The sequence below is a fragment of the Microcebus murinus genome, chromosome 28, assembly GCF_040939455.1.
Source record: "Microcebus murinus isolate Inina chromosome 28, M.murinus_Inina_mat1.0, whole genome shotgun sequence".
Classification (NCBI taxonomy): Eukaryota; Metazoa; Chordata; class Mammalia; order Primates; family Cheirogaleidae; genus Microcebus; species Microcebus murinus.
The window spans coordinates 16,234,446-16,252,330 of NC_134131.1; the positions used below are offsets into that span (position 1 = coordinate 16,234,446).

At 63.6% G+C, this 17,885-nt stretch overlaps 5 non-coding genes across 5 annotated transcripts; all 5 read right to left on the reverse strand.

The window, feature by feature from the left end:
* Positions 1-749: 749 nt before the first annotated feature.
* On the reverse strand, positions 750-868 carry LOC142865092 (5S ribosomal RNA). Its single transcript, XR_012915394.1, has one exon. It is a non-coding gene; the product is annotated as a 5S ribosomal RNA (ribosomal RNA).
* Positions 869-4,393: 3,525 nt separating this feature from the next.
* LOC142865093 (5S ribosomal RNA) lies at positions 4,394-4,512 on the reverse strand. Its single transcript, XR_012915395.1, has one exon. It is a non-coding gene; the product is annotated as a 5S ribosomal RNA (ribosomal RNA).
* Positions 4,513-8,036: 3,524 nt separating this feature from the next.
* Positions 8,037-8,155, reverse strand: LOC142865094 (5S ribosomal RNA). The gene has a single exon (XR_012915396.1). It is a non-coding gene; the product is annotated as a 5S ribosomal RNA (ribosomal RNA).
* Positions 8,156-11,695: 3,540 nt separating this feature from the next.
* LOC142865095 (5S ribosomal RNA) lies at positions 11,696-11,814 on the reverse strand. The gene has a single exon (XR_012915397.1). It is a non-coding gene; the product is annotated as a 5S ribosomal RNA (ribosomal RNA).
* Positions 11,815-15,339: 3,525 nt separating this feature from the next.
* On the reverse strand, positions 15,340-15,458 carry LOC142865096 (5S ribosomal RNA). Its single transcript, XR_012915398.1, has one exon. It is a non-coding gene; the product is annotated as a 5S ribosomal RNA (ribosomal RNA).
* Between the last annotated feature and the right edge of the window lie 2,427 nt (positions 15,459-17,885).

Here is a 17,885-nt window from a genome sequence, read left to right on the forward strand (position 1 = left end):
AGGGGATGGGCATACACCTCCATTAGGAATGGGGTGGGTGCGCACCGACTGGGGGATGGGCGCACTTGAGGCTCTGACCCGAGGGGGGAGGCTGGGAGAGGGCAACGTACCCGACCTTAACATTGGTACCCCCACAATACGCTGGAACAACATCAGAGGTAAATGAATAAGAACACAGGGGGGAGGGGGGCACGGGCAACACATGTCACCTTAATACTTGGACTCCCATCATCTGCTTGAAAAGAGAGAGAAAAGAAAATGCAATCATAGAGATAAGAGACACTTTTTAAAAATAATGAATCCGAAGAGAAAAGTAAAAGGAGGCCTGTGGAGCAGGTCTGGGTGTGACTCCGGATCCCCCAACATCAGGTGCCACCACCAAAGATTCCTACGTGTAGCCCATAGAACCCCAAAAGCAACGGGACGAGTTCTGGTCACATACTCCCTCAAAATGACATCCTGGCCTTCTTCTGGAACTCCCTCCCCTCTCAGACTCTCAAGGTTTCCTCCAGCGTGTCGGTTCCCACAGAGCAGACCTTTGGTCTGAGACCTGACAGTCCAGAAGCCACGCATGCTGCCGCGTGACGGCGGTGTCGCGGCTTGGGACAAGAGGAGGCCCCACGGTGCGGGCTGGGGCGCCAGGCACCGCGGCGGGCGCTGAGGGTGGGGGTGACCCCCACCCCGGGCCGCCGACTCGCTCCCAGAAAGGGGACAGAACAAGAGGCAAAACAAAAAAAAAAAAAAGAAGAAGCCTACGGCACCCGGTATTCCCAGGCGGTCTCCCATCCAAGTACTAACCAGGCCCGACCCTGCTTAGCTTCCGAGACCAGACGAGATCGGGCGCGTTCAGGGTGGTGTGGCCCTAGACGGCGGAGGGCGCCCCTGCCCCGCTCAAGAAGCCGAGCCTCTCTGCGCTTCCCCGCCGCCTCCTCCCCCCGCCCCAGGCCCCGCGCCGGCGCTGACCCGCACCGGGCCGGGCCTGTTGAGTTCACCGGCCGGGTCCGGCGGGCTCCGAGGGACGGGGGTGACAGGCGGGGCGGGGCGGGCAGGGAGCGGCGGGCCGGGGTGGGGGGCTGTCTCTCTATACACACACACACACACACACACACACACACTCACACTCACACTCACTCACTCACACTCACACAAGATGCGCCTCCACGGCTGGACTCGCCAAGGTGGAGACCTTCCAGCCCCCTTCCTCTCCTCGCCTGGCCCACCCCCAGCTCGTGGCCGCCGCCGCCGCTGCCGCCGCCGCCGATTGCGCACGCGCGGGTCGCCTGCCCTTTGACCCCAGGCAGGGGCCGCCATCCCCACAACCCCTTTCAGCTGCGCCCCCCACCCTGTGGGTGGGCTGCCGCCTATTCCCCCGGGCCCGGGCTGGGGCACAGCGCATGGGGGAGGGGAGCGAGTGTATGGGGCGTCTCTCTCTCTCTCTAGGGATGTGTCCCATGGGTGGGGTGGCGTGGTTTGTGGGGCGCTGAAGAAATCAGTCCCCTCCATCTCCTACCTCTGGAAAACGCCCAAGCCCTTGGAGAACTGCCGGCAACGCGACCGTGGGGGCCGGGAACCTCCTCTGGGTCCTCCTGTGGCCCAGTCCAAGGGGCCTGGGCCTGGCCGGGGCTGCATTAGACCCCGACCACCCTGGCGTGTGGACTCGCTAAAAATCGGCGATTAGATATTGGATTCCAGCTTCATTGAGGTCATTTCACTAATGAGTGCACCGGAAAGAGTTTCCTAATCCATCTGTGAGGGTGGCAACTGAAAGAGAATTTTAAAGCTGACAGAATAGGCGAGGAAAGGCATAGGAGATTTCCACACCCAGTAAGGAAGCCTTTCCCGAAATGGAAGAAAGAAACGAGCAAACAGAAACACCGGTAGCCCGCCAGGATCAGAGTCTGCCCCCGAGAGAAAGTACCCTGACCAGGTTCACCCGTGGGTGGGTGGCGAGCTAGCGGCATTCAGAAGAGCGAGGCCCGCAGTCTGTGCAGAAGACACCTGCACTCGGGTGTGTGTGGCGGCACGATTCACAAGCAGCTCCAGATGTTAAGCCAAGGAGAAGCCAGGGAGTTCCCAACGCCCCAGGTGTCCTCAGCCCACGACTGGCTGCTGGGGGAATGCGAAGCCCGGCTCCTTGTCTCAGAGCCCTTGTCTCAGAGCGGGACAACCAGGAGGTGTGACGTACACCCCGGGGTTCCCAGGAGGATCAGGCTGAAGCTGGGACTTGGCCTGAAAGTGTCCCCTCGCATGGCCACCCCCTTCCCCTTCCTGCTCCTCTACTCCTGGTGCCCCTCCATCCAGGGGCCAGACCTTAAAGAGTCACCCGCAAGAGAATCCTGGTCCCAAAGGAGCCTTCTGGGGGACCCGTGCTGAGAGAGGTTGTGGGCATGGCCCGCTGGGGCTCTGCCCGACCCAGGGCTGAGAGATGCAACCTCCCAGCTCTGGGTCCCTGCAGGGGAAGCGTTGGCAAGCACAGGGCCAGTCCTCCAAAGGCCCAGGTGCAGGGAGCCCAGGCCAAGCAGCCTGTGGAAGAAGCCACCCCGGGAACACGACTGCAGGCCACGGCCCTTCCCACCTCCTCCTCCTCCTCCTCCTGCTCCTCCACCCCCCCCCGACCTCCCACCCCCCCACCCCACCCCCCGACATGGCGCAGGGCTCAGAGACACCTCAGACACTTGCTACCCAAAGTGCAAAGGGCATCAGTTGCTCCTCCAAACCCCCCCCGTGCCCAGCAGACCGCGTTGTCCAGCCAGCCCCCGGGCCTCCCTGGGGTGCCCAGCACAAAAGTGCAGACAACCACCGGACCCTCAATCTCAGTTTTCGGATGTTTTTGCCACTCTAAGGACCCGCAGGCCAGCTGGGCCTTCTGGCAGGACAGAGAGCCCCGGAATCCGACGTGGAGAGCTGGGTGTACGTCCCCACGAGGAGGCGGTCCCCACCTCCGCGGCTCTCCCCTTGCGGGGGGGAAAAGCAGCCACGGGGCCTCAGAGAAGACACCAGGCTGGGCGCCCGCCCCACAGTGGGGGCACGTCCCCCGCAGGCCACTTAGCGCCGGCCGCCGGCCGGCGGACGGTTGGGTGGCGCGAGACGCTGCGGCCGCCCTGCTACCGGGTTCCTGGGAGGGCGTCCTGGAACCAGCGTCCACACCAAGCCCTTGGAAGGCCCAGGCGACGGAGGAGCCCCGTCAGGCAGGGGCCGAGGACGGTGACGGCCCGGGCGGGGAGGAGCGTGTCAGGCAGGGGCAGAGGACGGTGACAGGTGACAGGCCGGGCGGGAAGGAGTCAGTCAGGCAGGGGCCGAGGAGGAGACGGGCTGGGTAAGGGTTAGGGTTAGAGTCAGGGCACAAGTCACAATCGCAAAGACCTGGAAGCGACCCGAGTGCCCATCGACCCACGAGTGCGTAAATGAAATGTGGCGCGTGGACACCACGGAGTGCTATTCAGCTAGGAGGAGCAGCGGTGAGAGGGCACCTCTCGTGGTTCTCCTGGCCAGAGCTGGAACCCGTTCCAGTAAGCCAGGTAGCCCAAGAATGGACACACGAGCACCACGTGCTCGCGCTCACCAGCAAATGGGTACGAACCGATGGACACCTAAGTGGACACAGAGGAATCACCTTCATCGGGTGGGTGTCGGGCGGGTGGGGGGAGGGGATGGGCATACACCTCCATTAGGAACGGGGTGGGTGCGCACCGACTGGGGGATGGGCGCACTTGAGGCTCTGACCCGAGGGGGGAGGCTGGGAGAGGGCAACGTACCCGACCTTAACATTGGTACCCCCACAATACGCTGGAACAACATCAGAGGTTAATGAATAAGAACACAGGGGGGAGGGGGGCACGGGCAACACATGTCACCTTAATACTTGGACTCCCATCATCTGCTTGAAAAGAGAGAGAAAAGAAAATGCAATCATAGAGATAAGAGACACTTTTTAAACATAATGAATCCGAAGAGAAAAGTAAAAGGAGGCCTGTGGAGCAGGTCTGGGTGTGACTCCGGATCCCCCAACATCAGGTGCCACCACCAAAGATTCCTACGTGTAGCCCATAGAACCCCAAAAGCAATGGGACGAGTTCTGGTCACATACTCCCTCAAAATGACATCCTGGCCTTCTTCTGGAACTCCCTCCCCTCTCAGACTCTCAAGGTTTCCTCCAGCGTGTCGGTTCCCACAGAGCAGACCTTTGGTCTGAGACCTGACAGTCCAGAAGCCACGCATGCTGCCGCGTGACGGCGGTGTCGCGGCTTGGGACAAGAGGAGGCCCCACGGTGCGGGCTGGGGCGCCAGGCACCGCGGCGGGCGCTGAGGGTGGGGGTGACCCCCACCCCGGGCCGCCGACTCGCTCCCAGAAAGGGGACAGAACAAGAGGCAAAACAAAAAAAAAAAAAGAAGAAGCCTACGGCACCCGGTATTCCCAGGCGGTCTCCCATCCAAGTACTAACCAGGCCCGACCCTGCTTAGCTTCCGAGACCAGACGAGATCGGGCGCGTTCAGGGTGGTGTGGCCCTAGACGGCGGAGGGCGCCCCTGCCCCGCTCAAGAAGCCGAGCCTCTCTGCGCTTCCCCGCCGCCTCCTCCCCCCGCCCCAGGCCCCGCGCCGGCGCTGACCCGCACCGGGCCGGGCCTGTTGAGTTCACCGGCCGGGTCCGGCGGGCTCCGAGGGACGGGGGTGACAGGCGGGGCGGGGCGGGCAGGGAGCGGCGGGCCGGGGTGGGGGGCTGTCTCTCTATACACACACACACACACACACACACTCACACTCACACTCACTCACTCACACTCACACAAGATGCGCCTCCACGGCTGGACTCGCCAAGGTGGAGACCTTCCAGCCCCCTTCCTCTCCTCGCCTGGCCCACCCCCAGCTCGTGGCCGCCGCCGCCGCCGCCGCCGCCGCCGCCGATTGCGCACGCGCGGGTCGCCTGCCCTTTGACCCCAGGCAGGGGCCGCCATCCCCACAACCCCTTTCAGCTGCGCCCCCCACCCTGTGGGTGGGCTGCCGCCTATTCCCCCGGGCCCGGGCTGGGGCACAGCGCATGGGGGAGGGGAGCGAGTGTATGGGGCGTCTCTCTCTCTCTCTAGGGATGTGTCCCATGGGTGGGGTGGCGTGGTTTGTGGGGCGCTGAAGAAATCAGTCCCCTCCATCTCCTACCTCTGGAAAACGCCCAAGCCCTTGGAGAACTGCCGGCAACGCGACCGTGGGGGCCGGGAACCTCCTCTGGGTCCTCCTGTGGCCCAGTCCAAGGGGCCTGGGCCTGGCCGGGGCTGCATTAGACCCCGACCACCCTGGCGTGTGGACTCGCTAAAAATCGGCGATTAGATATTGGATTCCAGCTTCATTGAGGTCATTTCACTAATGAGTGCACCGGAAAGAGTTTCCTAATCCATCTGTGAGGGTGGCAACTGAAAGAGAATTTTAAAGCTGACAGAATAGGCGAGGAAAGGCATAGGAGATTTCCACACCCAGTAAGGAAGCCTTTCCCGAAATGGAAGAAAGAAACGAGCAAACAGAAACACCGGTAGCCCGCCAGGATCAGAGTCTGCCCCCGAGAGAAAGTACCCTGACCAGGTTCACCCGTGGGTGGGTGGCGAGCTAGCGGCATTCAGAAGAGCGAGGCCCGCAGTCTGTGCAGAAGACACCTGCACTCGGGTGTGTGTGGCGGCACGATTCACAAGCAGCTCCAGATGTTAAGCCAAGGAGAAGCCAGGGAGTTCCCAACGCCCCAGGTGTCCTCAGCCCACGACTGGCTGCTGGGGGAATGCGAAGCCCGGCTCCTTGTCTCAGAGCCCTTGTCTCAGAGCGGGACAACCAGGAGGTGTGACGTACACCCCGGGGTTCCCAGGAGGATCAGGCTGAAGCTGGGACTTGGCCTGAAAGTGTCCCCTCGCATGGCCACCCCCTTCCCCTTCCTGCTCCTCTACTCCTGGTGCCCCTCCATCCAGGGGCCAGACCTTAAAGAGTCACCCGCAAGAGAATCCTGGTCCCAAAGGAGCCTTCTGGGGGACCCGTGCTGAGAGAGGTTGTGGGCATGGCCCGCTGGGGCTCTGCCCGACCCAGGGCTGAGAGATGCAACCTCCCAGCTCTGGGTCCCTGCAGGGGAAGCGTTGGCAAGCACAGGGCCAGTCCTCCAAAGGCCCAGGTGCAGGGAGCCCAGGCCAAGCAGCCTGTGGAAGAAGCCACCCCGGGAACACGACTGCAGGCCACGGCCCTTCCCACCTCCTCCTCCTCCTCCTCCTGCTCCTCCACCCCCCCCGACCTCCCACCCCCCCACCCCACCCCCCGACATGGCGCAGGGCTCAGAGACACCTCAGACACTTGCTACCCAAAGTGCAAAGGGCATCAGTTGCTCCTCCAAACCCCCCCCCCCTGCCCAGCAGACCGCGTTGTCCAGCCAGCCCCCGGGCCTCCCTGGGGTGCCCAGCACAAAAGTGCAGACAACCACCGGACCCTCAATCTCAGTTTTCGGATGTTTTTGCCACTCTAAGGACCCGCAGGCCAGCTGGGCCTTCTGGCAGGACAGAGAGCCCCGGAATCCGACGTGGAGAGCTGGGTGTACGTCCCCACGAGGAGGCGGTCCCCACCTCCGCGGCTCTCCCCTTGCGGGGGGGAAAAGCAGCCACGGGGCCTCAGAGAAGACACCAGGCTGGGCGCCCGCCCCACAGTGGGGGCACGTCCCCCGCAGGCCACTTAGCGCCGGCCGCCGGCCGGCGGACGGTTGGGTGGCGCGAGACGCTGCGGCCGCCCTGCTACCGGGTTCCTGGGAGGGCGTCCTGGAACCAGCGTCCACACCAAGCCCTTGGAAGGCCCAGGCGACGGAGGAGCCCCGTCAGGCAGGGGCCGAGGACGGTGACGGCCCGGGCGGGGAGGAGCGTGTCAGGCAGGGGCAGAGGACGGTGACAGGTGACAGGCCGGGCGGGAAGGAGTCAGTCAGGCAGGGGCCGAGGAGGAGACGGGCTGGGTAAGGGTTAGGGTTAGAGTCAGGGCACAAGTCACAATCGCAAAGACCTGGAAGCGACCCGAGTGCCCATCGACCCACGAGTGCGTAAATGAAATGTGGCGCGTGGACACCACGGAGTGCTATTCAGCTAGGAGGAGCAGCGGTGAGAGGGCACCTCTCGTGGTTCTCCTGGCCAGAGCTGGAACCCGTTCCAGTAAGCCAGGTAGCCCAAGAATGGACACACGAGCACCACGTGCTCGCGCTCACCAGCAAATGGGTACGAACCGATGGACACCTAAGTGGACACAGAGGAATCACCTTCATCGGGTGGGTGTCGGGCGGGTGGGGGGAGGGGATGGGCATACACCTCCATTAGGAACGGGGTGGGTGCGCACCGACTGGGGGATGGGCGCACTTGAGGCTCTGACCCGAGGGGGGAGGCTGGGAGAGGGCAACGTACCCGACCTTAACATTGGTACCCCCACAATACGCTGGAACAACATCAGAGGTTAATGAATAAGAACACAGGGGGGAGGGGGGCACGGGCAACACATGTCACCTTAATACTTGGACTCCCATCATCTGCTTGAAAAGAGAGAGAAAAGAAAATGCAATCATAGAGATAAGAGACACTTTTTAAACATAATGAATCCGAAGAGAAAAGTAAAAGGAGGCCTGTGGAGCAGGTCTGGGTGTGACTCCGGATCCCCCAACATCAGGTGCCACCACCAAAGATTCCTACGTGTAGCCCATAGAACCCCAAAAGCAACGGGACGAGTTCTGGTCACATACTCCCTCAAAATGACATCCTGGCCTTCTTCTGAAACTCCCTCCCCTCTCAGACTCTCAAGGTTTCCTCCAGCGTGTCGGTTCCCACAGAGCAGACCTTTGGTCTGAGACCTGACAGTCCAGAAGCCACGCATGCTGCCGCGTGACGGCGGTGTCGCGGCTTGGGACAAGAGGAGGCCCCACGGTGCGGGCTGGGGCGCCAGGCACCGCGGCGGGCGCTGAGGGTGGGGGTGACCCCCACCCCGGGCCGCCGACTCGCTCCCAGAAAGGGGACAGAACAAGAGGCAAAACAAAAAAAAAAAAAAGAAGAAGCCTACGGCACCCGGTATTCCCAGGCGGTCTCCCATCCAAGTACTAACCAGGCCCGACCCTGCTTAGCTTCCGAGACCAGACGAGATCGGGCGCGTTCAGGGTGGTGTGGCCCTAGACGGCGGAGGGCGCCCCTGCCCCGCTCAAGAAGCCGAGCCTCTCTGCGCTTCCCCGCCGCCTCCTCCCCCCGCCCCAGGCCCCGCGCCGGCGCTGACCCGCACCGGGCCGGGCCTGTTGAGTTCACCGGCCGGGTCCGGCGGGCTCCGAGGGACGGGGGTGACAGGCGGGGCGGGGCGGGGCGGGGCGGGCAGGGAGCGGCGGGCCGGGGTGGGGGGCTGTCTCTCGATACACACACACACACACACACACACACACTCACACTCACTCACTCACACTCACACAAGATGCGCCTCCACGGCTGGACTCGCCAAGGTGGAGACCTTCCAGCCCCCTTCCTCTCCTCGCCTGGCCCACCCCCAGCTCGTGGCCGCCGCCGCCGCCGCCGCCGCCGCCGCCGCCGCCGCCGATTGCGCACGCGCGGGTCGCCCGCCCTTTGACCCCAGGCAGGGGCCGCCATCCCCACAACCCCTTTCAGCTGCGCCCCCCACCCTGTGGGTGGGCTGCCGCCTATTCCCCCGGGCCCGGGCTGGGGCACAGCGCATGGGGGAGGGGAGCGAGTGTATGGGGCGTCTCTCTCTCTCTCTAGGGATGTGTCCCATGGGTGGGGTGGCGTGGTTTGTGGGGCGCTGAAGAAATCAGTCCCCTCCATCTCCTACCTCTGGAAAACGCCCAAGCCCTTGGAGAACTGCCGGCAACGCGACCGTGGGGGCCGGGAACCTCCTCTGGGTCCTCCTGTGGCCCAGTCCAAGGGGCCTGGGCCTGGCCGGGGCTGCATTAGACCCCGACCACCCTGGCGTGTGGACTCGCTAAAAATCGGCGATTAGATATTGGATTCCAGCTTCATTGAGGTCATTTCACTAATGAGTGCACCGGAAAGAGTTTCCTAATCCATCTGTGAGGGTGGCAACTGAAAGAGAATTTTAAAGCTGACAGAATAGGCGAGGAAAGGCATAGGAGATTTCCACACCCAGTAAGGAAGCCTTTCCCGAAATGGAAGAAAGAAACGAGCAAACAGAAACACCGGTAGCCCGCCAGGATCAGAGTCTGCCCCCGAGAGAAAGTACCCTGACCAGGTTCACCCGTGGGTGGGTGGCGAGCTAGCGGCATTCAGAAGAGCGAGGCCCGCAGTCTGTGCAGAAGACACCTGCACTCGGGTGTGTGTGGCGGCACGATTCACAAGCAGCTCCAGATGTTAAGCCAAGGAGAAGCCAGGGAGTTCCCAACGCCCCAGGTGTCCTCAGCCCACGACTGGCTGCTGGGGGAATGCGAAGCCCGGCTCCTTGTCTCAGAGCCCTTGTCTCAGAGCGGGACAACCAGGAGGTGTGACGTACACCCCGGGGTTCCCAGGAGGATCAGGCTGAAGCTGGGACTTGGCCTGAAAGTGTCCCCTCGCATGGCCACCCCCTTCCCCTTCCTGCTCCTCTACTCCTGGTGCCCCTCCATCCAGGGGCCAGACCTTAAAGAGTCACCCGCAAGAGAATCCTGGTCCCAAAGGAGCCTTCTGGGGGACCCGTGCTGAGAGAGGTTGTGGGCATGGCCCGCTGGGGCTCTGCCCGACCCAGGGCTGAGAGATGCAACCTCCCAGCTCTGGGTCCCTGCAGGGGAAGCGTTGGCAAGCACAGGGCCAGTCCTCCAAAGGCCCAGGTGCAGGGAGCCCAGGCCAAGCAGCCTGTGGAAGAAGCCACCCCGGGAACACGACTGCAGGCCACGGCCCTTCCCACCTCCTCCTCCTCCTCCTCCTGCTCCTCCACACCCCCCGACCTCCCACCCCCCCACCCCACCCCCCGACATGGCGCAGGGCTCAGAGACACCTCAGACACTTGCTACCCAAAGTGCAAAGGGCATCAGTTGCTCCTCCAAACCCCCCCCCCTGCCCAGCAGACCGCGTTGTCCAGCCAGCCCCCGGGCCTCCCTGGGGTGCCCAGCACAAAAGTGCAGACAACCACCGGACCCTCAATCTCAGTTTTCGGATGTTTTTGCCACTCTAAGGACCCGCAGGCCAGCTGGGCCTTCTGGCAGGACAGAGAGCCCCGGAATCCGACGTGGAGAGCTGGGTGTACGTCCCCACGAGGAGGCGGTCCCCACCTCCGCGGCTCTCCCCTTGCGGGGGGGAAAAGCAGCCACGGGGCCTCAGAGAAGACACCAGGCTGGGCGCCCGCCCCACAGTGGGGGCACGTCCCCCGCAGGCCACTTAGCGCCGGCCGCCGGCCGGCGGACGGTTGGGTGGCGCGAGACGCTGCGGCCGCCCTGCTACCGGGTTCCTGGGAGGGCGTCCTGGAACCAGCGTCCACACCAAGCCCTTGGAAGGCCCAGGCGACGGAGGAGCCCCGTCAGGCAGGGGCCGAGGACGGTGACGGCCCGGGCGGGGAGGAGCGTGTCAGGCAGGGGCAGAGGACGGTGACAGGTGACAGGCCGGGCGGGAAGGAGTCAGTCAGGCAGGGGCCGAGGAGGAGACGGGCTGGGTAAGGGTTAGGGTTAGAGTCAGGGCACAAGTCACAATCGCAAAGACCTGGAAGCGACCCGAGTGCCCATCGACCCACGAGTGCGTAAATGAAATGTGGCGCGTGGACACCACGGAGTGCTATTCAGCTAGGAGGAGCAGCGGTGAGAGGGCACCTCTCGTGGTTCTCCTGGCCAGAGCTGGAACCCGTTCCAGTAAGCCAGGTAGCCCAAGAATGGACACACGAGCACCACGTGCTCGCGCTCACCAGCAAATGGGTACGAACCGATGGACACCTAAGTGGACACAGAGGAATCACCTTCATCGGGTGGGTGTCGGGCGGGTGGGGGGAGGGGATGGGCATACACCTCCATTAGGAACGGGGTGGGTGCGCACCGACTGGGGGATGGGCGCACTTGAGGCTCTGACCCGAGGGGGGAGGCTGGGAGAGGGCAACGTACCCGACCTTAACATTGGTACCCCCACAATACGCTGGAACAACATCAGAGGTTAATGAATAAGAACACAGGGGGGAGGGGGGCACGGGCAACACATGTCACCTTAATACTTGGACTCCCATCATCTGCTTGAAAAGAGAGAGAAAAGAAAATGCAATCATAGAGATAAGAGACACTTTTTAAACATAATGAATCCGAAGAGAAAAGTAAAAGGAGGCCTGTGGAGCAGGTCTGGGTGTGACTCCGGATCCCCCAACATCAGGTGCCACCACCAAAGATTCCTACGTGTAGCCCATAGAACCCCAAAAGCAACGGGACGAGTTCTGGTCACATACTCCCTCAAAATGACATCCTGGCCTTCTTCTGGAACTCCCTCCCCTCTCAGACTCTCAAGGTTTCCTCCAGCGTGTCGGTTCCCACAGAGCAGACCTTTGGTCTGAGACCTGACAGTCCAGAAGCCACGCATGCTGCCGCGTGACGGCGGTGTCGCGGCTTGGGACAAGAGGAGGCCCCACGGTGCGGGCTGGGGCGCCAGGCACCGCGGCGGGCGCTGAGGGTGGGGGTGACCCCCACCCCGGGCCGCCGACTCGCTCCCAGAAAGGGGACAGAACAAGAGGCAAAACAAAAAAAAAAAAAAGAAGAAGCCTACGGCACCCGGTATTCCCAGGCGGTCTCCCATCCAAGTACTAACCAGGCCCGACCCTGCTTAGCTTCCGAGACCAGACGAGATCGGGCGCGTTCAGGGTGGTGTGGCCCTAGACGGCGGAGGGCGCCCCTGCCCCGCTCAAGAAGCCGAGCCTCTCTGCGCTTCCCCGCCGCCTCCTCCCCCCGCCCCAGGCCCCGCGCCGGCGCTGACCCGCACCGGGCCGGGCCTGTTGAGTTCACCGGCCGGGTCCGGCGGGCTCCGAGGGACGGGGGTGACAGGCGGGGCGGGGCGGGCAGGGAGCGGCGGGCCGGGGTGGGGGGCTGTCTCTCTATACACACACACACACACACACACACACACACACACACTCACACTCACTCACTCACACTCACACAAGATGCGCCTCCACGGCTGGACTCGCCAAGGTGGAGACATTCCAGCCCCCTTCCTCTCCTCGCCTGGCCCACCCCCAGCTCGTGGCCGCCGCCGCCGCCGCCGCCGCCGATTGCGCACGCGCGGGTCGCCCGCCCTTTGACCCCAGGCAGGGTCCGCCATCCCCGACAACCCCTTTCAGCTGCGCCCCCCACCCTGTGGGTGGGCTGCCGCCTATTCCCCCGGGCCCGGGCTGGGGCACAGCGCATGGGGGAGGGGAGCGAGTGTATGGGGCGTCTCTCTCTCTCTCTAGGGATGTGTCCCATGGGTGGGGTGGCGTGGTTTGTGGGGCGCTGAAGAAATCAGTCCCCTCCATCTCCTACCTCTGGAAAACGCCCAAGCCCTTGGAGAACTGCCGGCAACGCGACCGTGGGGGCCGGGACCCTCCTCTGTGTCCTCCTGTGGCCCAGTCCAAGGGGCCTGGGCCTGGCCGGGGCTGCATTGGACCCCGACCACCCTGGCGTGTGGACTCGCTAAAAATCGGCGATTAGATATTGGATTCCAGCTTCATTGAGGTCATTTCACTAATGAGTGCACCGGAAAGAGTTTCCTAATCCATCTGTGAGGGTGGCAACTGAAAGAGAATTTTAAAGCTGACAGAATAGGCGAGGAAAGGCATAGGAGATTTCCACACCCAGTAAGGAAGCCTTTCCCGAAATGGAAGAAAGAAACGAGCAAACAGAAACACCGGTAGCCCGCCAGGATCAGAGTCTGCCCCCGAGAGAAAGTACCCTGACCAGGTTCACCCGTGGGTGGGTGGCGAGCTAGCGGCATTCAGAAGAGCGAGGCCCGCAGTCTGTGCAGAAGACACCTGCACTCGGGTGTGTGTGGCGGCACGATTCACAAGCAGCTCCAGATGTTAAGCCAAGGAGAAGCCAGGGAGTTCCCAACGCCCCAGGTGTCCTCAGCCCACGACTGGCTGCTGGGGGAATGCGAAGCCCGGCTCCTTGTCTCAGAGCCCTTGTCTCAGAGCGGGACAACCAGGAGGTGTGACGTACACCCCGGGGTTCCCAGGAGGATCAGGCTGAAGCTGGGACTTGGCCTGAAAGTGTCCCCTCGCATGGCCACCCCCTTCCCCTTCCTGCTCCTCTACTCCTGGTGCCCCTCCATCCAGGGGCCAGACCTTAAAGAGTCACCCGCAAGAGAATCCTGGTCCCAAAGGAGCCTTCTGGGGGACCCGTGCTGAGAGAGGTTGTGGGCATGGCCCGCTGGGGCTCTGCCCGACCCAGGGCTGAGAGATGCAATCTCCCAGCTCTGGGTCCCTGCAGGGGAAGCGTTGGCAAGCACAGGGCCAGTCCTCCAAAGGCCCAGGTGCAGGGAGCCCAGGCCAAGCAGCCTGTGGAAGAAGCCACCCCGGGAACACGACTGCAGGCCACGGCCCTTCCCACCTCCTCCTCCTCCTCCTCCTGCTCCTCCACACCCCCCGACCTCCCACCCCCCCACCCCACCCCCCGACATGGCGCAGGGCTCAGAGACACCTCAGACACTTGCTACCCAAAGTGCAAAGGGCATCAGTTGCTCCTCCAAACCCCCCCCCCCTGCCCAGCAGACCGCGTTGTCCAGCCAGCCCCCGGGCCTCCCTGGGGTGCCCAGCACAAAAGTGCAGACAACCACCGGACCCTCAATCTCAGTTTTCGGATGTTTTTGCCACTCTAAGGACCCGCAGGCCAGCTGGGCCTTCTGGCAGGACAGAGAGCCCCGGAATCCGACGTGGAGAGCTGGGTGTACGTCCCCACGAGGAGGCGGTCCCCACCTCCGCGGCTCTCCCCTTGCGGGGGGGAAAAGCAGCCACGGGGCCTCAGAGAAGACACCAGGCTGGGCGCCCGCCCCACAGTGGGGGCACGTCCCCCGCAGGCCACTTAGCGCCGGCCGCCGGCCGGCGGACGGTTGGGTGGCGCGAGACGCTGCGGCCGCCCTGCTACCGGGTTCCTGGGAGGGCGTCCTGGAACCAGCGTCCACACCAAGCCCTTGGAAGGCCCAGGCGACGGAGGAGCCCCGTCAGGCAGGGGCCGAGGACGGTGACGGCCCGGGCGGGGAGGAGCGTGTCAGGCAGGGGCAGAGGACGGTGACAGGTGACAGGCCGGGCGGGAAGGAGTCAGTCAGGCAGGGGCCGAGGAGGAGACGGGCTGGGTAAGGGTTAGGGTTAGAGTCAGGGCACAAGTCACAATCGCAAAGACCTGGAAGCGACCCGAGTGCCCATCGACCCACGAGTGCGTAAATGAAATGTGGCGCGTGGACACCACGGAGTGCTATTCAGCTAGGAGGAGCAGCGGTGAGAGGGCACCTCTCGTGGTTCTCCTGGCCAGAGCTGGAACCCGTTCCAGTAAGCCAGGTAGCCCAAGAATGGACACACGAGCACCACGTGCTCGCGCTCACCAGCAAATGGGTACGAACCGATGGACACCTAAGTGGACACAGAGGAATCACCTTCATCGGGTGGGTGTCGGGCGGGTGGGGGGAGGGGATGGGCATACACCTCCATTAGGAACGGGGTGGGTGCGCACCGACTGGGGGATGGGCGCACTTGAGGCTCTGACCCGAGGGGGGAGGCTGGGAGAGGGCAACGTACCCGACCTTAACATTGGTACCCCCACAATACGCTGGAACAACATCAGAGGTTAATGAATAAGAACACAGGGGGGAGGGGGGCACGGGCAACACATGTCACCTTAATACTTGGACTCCCATCATCTGCTTGAAAAGAGAGAGAAAAGAAAATGCAATCATAGAGATAAGAGACACTTTTTAAACATAATGAATCCGAAGAGAAAAGTAAAAGGAGGCCTGTGGAGCAGGTCTGGGTGTGACTCCGGATCCCCCAACATCAGGTGCCACCACCAAAGATTCCTACGTGTAGCCCATAGAACCCCAAAAGCAACGGGACGAGTTCTGGTCACATACTCCCTCAAAATGACATCCTGGCCTTCTTCTGGAACTCCCTCCCCTCTCAGACTCTCAAGGTTTCCTCCAGCGTGTCGGTTCCCACAGAGCAGACCTTTGGTCTGAGACCTGACAGTCCAGAAGCCACGCATGCTGCCGCGTGACGGCGGTGTCGCGGCTTGGGACAAGAGGAGGCCCCACGGTGCGGGCTGGGGCGCCAGGCACCGCGGCGGGCGCTGAGGGTGGGGGTGACCCCCACCCCGGGCCGCCGACTCGCTCCCAGAAAGGGGACAGAACAAGAGGCAAAACAAAAAAAAAAAAAAGAAGAAGCCTACGGCACCCGGTATTCCCAGGCGGTCTCCCATCCAAGTACTAACCAGGCCCGACCCTGCTTAGCTTCCGAGACCAGACGAGATCGGGCGCGTTCAGGGTGGTGTGGCCCTAGACGGCGGAGGGCGCCCCTGCCCCGCTCAAGAAGCCGAGCCTCTCTGCGCTTCCCCGCCGCCTCCTCCCCCCGCCCCAGGCCCCGCGCCGGCGCTGACCCGCACCGGGCCGGGCCTGTTGAGTTCACCGGCCGGGTCCGGCGGGCTCCGAGGGACGGGGGTGACAGGCGGGGCGGGGCGGGGCGGGCAGGGAGCGGCGGGCCGGGGTGGGGGGCTGTCTCTCTATACACACACACACACACACACACACACACACTCACACTCACTCACTCACACTCACACAAGATGCGCCTCCACGGCTGGACTCGCCAAGGTGGAGACCTTCCAGCCCCCTTCCTCTCCTCGCCTGGCCCACCCCCAGCTCGTGGCCGCCGCCGCCGCCGCCGCCGCCGCAGCCGCCGCCGCCGATTGCGCACGCGCGGGTCGCCCGCCCTTTGACCCCAGGCAGGGGCCGCCATCCCCACAACCCCTTTCAGCTGCGCCCCCCACCCTGTGGGTGGGCTGCCGCCTATTCCCCCGGGCCCGGGCTGGGGCACAGCGCATGGGGGAGGGGAGCGAGTGTATGGGGCGTCTCTCTCTCTCTCTAGGGATGTGTCCCATGGGTGGGGTGGCGTGGTTTGTGGGGCGCTGAAGAAATCAGTCCCCTCCATCTCCTACCTCTGGAAAACGCCCAAGCCCTTGGAGAACTGCCGGCAACGCGACCGTGGGGGCCGGGAACCTCCTCTGGGTCCTCCTGTGGCCCAGTCCAAGGGGCCTGGGCCTGGCCGGGGCTGCATTAGACCCCGACCACCCTGGCGTGTGGACTCGCTAAAAATCGGCGATTAGATATTGGATTCCAGCTTCATTGAGGTCATTTCACTAATGAGTGCACCGGAAAGAGTTTCCTAATCCATCTGTGAGGGTGGCAACTGAAAGAGAATTTTAAAGCTGACAGAATAGGCGAGGAAAGGCATAGGAGATTTCCACACCCAGTAAGGAAGCCTTTCCCGAAATGGAAGAAAGAAACGAGCAAACAGAAACACCGGTAGCCCGCCAGGATCAGAGTCTGCCCCCGAGAGAAAGTACCCTGACCAGGTTCACCCGTGGGTGGGTGTCGAGCTAGCGGCATTCAGAAGAGCGAGGCCCGCAGTCTGTGCAGAAGACACCTGCACTCGGGTGTGTGTGGCGGCACGATTCACAAGCAGCTCCAGATGTTAAGCCAAGGAGAAGCCAGGGAGTTCCCAACGCCCCAGGTGTCCTCAGCCCACGACTGGCTGCTGGGGGAATGCGAAGCCCGGCTCCTTGTCTCAGAGCCCTTGTCTCAGAGCGGGACAACCAGGAGGTGTGACGTACACCCCGGGGTTCCCAGGAGGATCAGGCTGAAGCTGGGACTTGGCCTGAAAGTGTCCCCTCGCATGGCCACCCCCTCCCCTTCCTGCTCCTCTACTCCTGGTGCCCCTCCATCCAGGGGCCAGACCTTAAAGAGTCACCCGCAAGAGAATCCTGGTCCCAAAGGAGCCTTCTGGGGGACCCGTGCTGAGAGAGGTTGTGGGCATGGCCCGCTGGGGCTCTGCCCGACCCAGGGCTGAGAGATGCAACCTCCCAGCTCTGGGTCCCTGCAGGGGAAGCGTTGGCAAGCACAGGGCCAGTCCTCCAAAGGCCCAGGTGCAGGGAGCCCAGGCCAAGCAGCCTGTGGAAGAAGCCACCCCGGGAACACGACTGCAGGCCACGGCCCTTCCCACCTCCTCCTCCTCCTCCTCCTGCTCCTCCACACCCCCCGACCTCCCACCCCCCCACCCCACCCCCCGACATGGCGCAGGGCTCAGAGACACCTCAGACACTTGCTACCCAAAGTGCAAAGGGCATCAGTTGCTCCTCCAAACCCCCCCCCCTGCCCAGCAGACCGCGTTGTCCAGCCAGCCCCCGGGCCTCCCTGGGGTGCCCAGCACAAAAGTGCAGACAACCACCGGACCCTCAATCTCAGTTTTCGGATGTTTTTGCCACTCTAAGGACTCGCAGGCCAGCTGGGCCTTCTGGCAGGACAGAGAGCCCCGGAATCCGACGTGGAGAGCTGGGTGTACGTCCCCACGAGGAGGCGGTCCCCACCTCCGCGGCTCTCCCCTTGCGGGGGGGAAAAGCAGCCACGGGGCCTCAGAGAAGACACCAGGCTGGGCGCCCGCCCCACAGTGGGGGCACGTCCCCCGCAGGCCACTTAGCGCCGGCCGCCGGCCGGCGGACGGTTGGGTGGCGCGAGACGCTGCGGCCGCCCTGCTACCGGGTCCCTGGGAGGGCGTCCTGGAACCAGCGTCCACACCAAGCCCTTGGAAGGCCCAGGCGACGGAGGAGCCCCGTCAGGCAGGGGCCGAGGACGGTGACGGCCCGGGCGGGGAGGAGCGTGTCAGGCAGGGGCAGAGGACGGTGACAGGTGACAGGCCGGGCGGGAAGGAGTCAG